Source organism: Tauraco erythrolophus, chromosome 2 (genome assembly GCF_009769465.1).
Source record: "Tauraco erythrolophus isolate bTauEry1 chromosome 2, bTauEry1.pri, whole genome shotgun sequence".
In the NCBI taxonomy this organism is placed as follows: domain Eukaryota; kingdom Metazoa; phylum Chordata; class Aves; order Musophagiformes; family Musophagidae; genus Tauraco; species Tauraco erythrolophus.
Window position 1 is genome coordinate 126,215,145 of NC_141466.1, and position 4,920 is coordinate 126,220,064.

Genomic DNA, 4,920 nt, shown 5'->3' on the forward strand with positions numbered 1-4,920 from the left:
AGCCCCCGAGAGGCTTTAACACGGGTACGAGAGGCCTCTTTGGGAAAGCAGTATGGTTTTCATCACTAGCTCGACTGGTTCCAATCTGCAGAGATTACTTAAAATCAGAGACCTGGAACCTCTCAGGAGTTTCTTGACAGCCTCTTCCCAACTCTAGCATTATTCAGCTCAAGAACGCTTGTTTTACGGATTTCCCATGGAAAGTCTAATGGCAGGTAACTTCTTGAAAGCCATGGAGGATGTCTGAGACCAAGAAATATCTCCTTCTTCCATGTCATGTTCAAGCATCTACACTGAGCAAGAAACTAATGACCCTTCCTGAAAAACTGCTTCTCTAGAGGGGAGGTAATTATAGTCACACACTCTAATATTGCAAACGTAATAACATTGATAAGAAACTGAATATAGAAATATTGCTCCAAAGCATTTCCTTTCAATATCCCAAGGTACTGGACTGGCTTCCGAGTGTTTCTCAGCTTTCTACCCTGTGCATAATGGACGAACCACCCACAAATACCACCAAACGAGCGACAGCTGCTCTATCGTATGGCTGACAGTGCTCCACGGGATGCAGAGGGACACGGTAGAGGTTGCCACTTTCTGTGTGCACCCACCTCACTGTTGCTGCTCTCTTCTCCAGCGTTGTTCGCTGGATCTTTTTCAAGCATATTCTTGAAAAGCACCTCAAAATTAATTTTACACAAGGCAGGTAAACTTTTGGAAGTACTGCAGTGATGTCAGGAGGCCAACACTCGTTTTCAGAATGGATTTGGGCCAGCATCCAAGGGGATGTTTAGGTGCCAAACATCCATTAGGTGAAAGCCGTAGACGAGGATCTCGGTGCCTGAGGCTGTGAGCGCTCATGAGACTCCCAAAGGATCACAGACATGGGCTAACTGTCGCTGTGATGTTCTTGGCAAGCACAGTGTCACAGTTTGGTGGATGAACTGCTTTTATAAAAAACCCAGGGCCATTTTGCATTATTCCTCTCTGAATAAGACTTTCATCCAATCCCAAGTGTTCACTCTTCTAAGATGAATCACACTCCTTTTCCTTCTCTATTGTTGCCAGAGCTCATTTCCCCTATTGTTCTTCTGCAAATTAGGGTAATTCATTCAGAAATGAAATTCAGTCCTATACAAAGGCCTTGGCAAACCTAAATGCTGTTGAAGAGAGCATGGGGGATGCCAGCCCTCCTAAAAAAAGATAATTTCACTGTAACTTCTTTTGGCCAAGTTTCACAAATAATTTTGAAGGGAGCTCTTTAGAAACACAGTCCCTGTGCTTTAGTCCACCTTAATTATGAAAAAATATGAAAAACTTATTATTTATGTTCTCCTTTTCCTTGCTTAATTTCTCTAATTATTAATAATTTTAATTAACACTAGAATTTCTCAACAGCATGTCATCTCCTTCTTTTTCATTACAGGTGTTAATTGCAGACTCAAAAAAAAGGTGAAGAAGAAATTGAGGTAAACATCAAAAGCAGCACAACACTGTTGGATGTGCGGCAGAACAATTACTTGCACAGTTGTCTTATTAGGGCTTTGGTTGATTTACAAGAAAGTTGTAAACCCACTATTTTTATATTCCTCCTACCTATATGTTTGGGGTTTTTTTAACAGTATATACATATCAAGCTATCTTCTTTTTTTCCAAAGAAACTCTTTCTACTCAGATGTACCGTGTTCAGAACAGCTCAGTCAGATCTGAAGCACGCTCAGAACCTAAAACCTGGTGTACATTTTTACTCTCAATACCGATTTTGGAAGATTTTATCAGTAAGCAGCACTATTCATACCAAATATTGAGGGCTTCTAAAATCTTGACTTAACAAATGTCAGTTACCTCTATGTATGTCCATACGTACAGTTACATGTATGTTGTAGGTACACATGGGCACAGCAATGCTTTCCACTGGTTATATCCCAGAACAAACATACCTTACTGAAATACATAAATATAAAAGTAAAGAACACAAAATTACAGAACTTTATCTCATAAAGTGAAATCTTTGCGAAGTTCGGGAACAATTACAACTTTCAGCAAGGGAAGCCTCAGAAACACAGAGCACCTTGGATAAGAAAAGGAGGCAGGTGGCATCGCTAAAGGCCAGCTGTAGCAACCAATCCTATTTCCCAACAGCAACAATTTCCTATCACTTAGAGATCAAAAGAAGCAGGCAAACAACCCAGGGAAACAAAAAACCCTGAGGCTTCCCAGGACACAGGGAAGTCAATAGGTAGGTGTTTCCCAACAGAAGTAGGCATTTTGGCACTCGGTGTGGGGGCGAGATGGTACCAGGGCTGCCTGAGAGCGTACAGAGAAAGGGCAAGGGCAGTGCTACGCACCCTGTTAGGTTCAGGTGGGATCTGTCCAGCCATGGGGATGCAGAAAGGCATTTTCCTCTCTCTATCTGCCAGAGGGCATGGGAAGGGTGGCCAGGAGCTGAGGACACTCGCCCACATTCACAATTGTCATTAATATAGAAGGTATAGCTATATATATTTAGATAATAAAGAAAAACAGACATCTGGTAGACCATAACATGTCCCTTTTCTGCCCAGCATTGACCCATGAAGCGCATGAAGGTTTATAAGAGCTTCGCCCACTTAATTCTGAATGATACAGTCATGTTCCTTTTATAGCTTCTACATGTGCTCCTACTACCGTATGTTACACTGTCCTTACTAGTTATGACACTTAAAAGAATTAAAACGTCTTTATTCTTAACTGCAGGTTGGATTTTTCTCTCAATAGCATCTAGTTACGCTGTCATCTATAGCTTCAATCCTTTTTATTCCATTTTGAAACGCTTCCAGTTTTCATTCTCCATCGCTTTTCCTCCACGTCCTGCTGCAAAACACACATGCGTAAGTCCTGACCTGAGAAACACCAGGTGCTTCTGGAGAGTGCTGAGCCATTTCCCAGCACAGGGACAGAAGCACAGCACAAGCTGTCACTTCCAAGGCTGCTGTCCCCAATTCCACAACGCTTCTTGGAAGAAGCTGTCTTTGCTGCTGAGGCTTAGGGCCTCTCAAACATTCAGCCATCCTTTAGCATCTGGCATTTTCACTTGTGTCAGAGAAAGCTTCCTGCATTGCAAATTCGGATTTAGGCTACAGGGAAATGACATGTCTCTCTAGGCCCCTCTTTCTCCATCACTGAATTTCCCCTAAAAAATTAATCATTTCCCATCTTCCAGGTTAAGTTTCTTAATAATTTGCATATATTCTTTGTTCTTTCTGGGTTTTTTTTTTTGGGTACATCCTGTTTTTTTTTTAATTCAACACCAATACCAACCTGCTTTTTAATACATTTTTTGCCTCATTAATGAAGGGTTTTTAACAAAAATTTTTAAAAAAGCAGCTGAGAGGCTACTCCTCTTCTGTCCCCACTTCCCAGTCCAGCACAACTCTCTATCCCAAAGAGAAACAGCGCAATAATTTGCTGGGCAATCCCTCAGGAAAGGTTCACTTGATTTAACTACAATATTTCACAAGCTTTTCCAATTCAAGCCCTCAAAAAGAGCCTCAGGAGTAACACTGCCACATGCAGCCTCAATGCTTCATTTTTCTAAAGAAGTCCTTGTCCGCCCATTAGATGCTCACTTCATATTGGTTTGGTCCCTGATTACCCCTTCATAGCCATCACCCTCTCCTTTCCCTCTACATTTCATGTAAAACAGCAGATCGCTTATGCCCCTCAGCTCTTTTACCATTTTCTTCAACCAGTCAAGAGACAGGACAAAATGAGATTTTTGGAAACAGTTTGAAAGGGCATGGAAGGTCTGTACTGGATCGGGTGTTTGAGGCACAGCCTTGGAGCTCCAGCAGCCACTCAGAGCATGATGATGAAATTCCTCGTTTTGCTCGACCTCGTTTCACTCTGCTTTTTGACTACTCAAGCTTTCTATTCCGTTGCTTCCCCTATTTCTCTGCCAACTTTCCTCAATTCCCAGCACTTGCTTTTTATTTCAACTCTTGCATACTCCCTTGTGATATGTCACTCTCCTCTCTTGTGGATTTTCTTCTTCTTCAGGGTTTATTTTCTTTTTCTTTTTTTTTTTCTAATTTCCATTTTTCCAAAAGGAACTAAGACCTGTTTTGCTTTAATTACTGCTCCAGTTAGCATCCTCCAGCCTTCTTCCAACCCCTTTCATTTTCACTGCTTCCTCCCAGTGGACCTGGCCCACTCAATTTTATAATTCCCTAAAATTTACTTTCTTAAATGTAGTGCTACGTGCATAATTTATCCATAAATTGAATTGGATTCCTGCTGGGATAATCACACAACCTTTTGCAGCATTTTATTTTTTTTTTTTACATATGTTATTTTTCCTTCCTGGTAACTATATACATAGATATACATATTTGGGGCAGGAAAGTAGAATACAGCATATCATGCTTCAAACTCACATTTCCCTCTCCTTACAGAGATTTCCCCCTCTTCCCAGAACCAAATATTGTTCCTCTAATTCAACAGGGCTGACATTTCTAAGTAAAATAAAGCAGACGTCGCTTTACGGCAAAATATAAGTTAGCCAGAGCCAGATCATGAACTGATGTAAATCAGACTAGATCTACTGTCTTCAGAGAAAATGCATCACTTTATAGCAAAAAATCAAATTTTAAAAAGATCACTGGAGCTGTGCAGATATAACACAGCTGAGAATCAGGACTGCCTTTAAATCTGTTGGTTGGGGTTTTTTTCACTCTCTCTTAAAATTATGAGCTAACTGACTTATCACATTATTTTTTGAGCCATTAATAGCTTGGAGTCTAATTTAGAAGCAAAGCTAACTCACAGGAAAACCAGGCAGCACAGATGACAAAATTATCACACCTTCCCCGGTACTGGCAGGCAGAATGAGGGCTGAATGCTTGCACATGTGGCTCACTTGCATTAGTGTGAAAACCA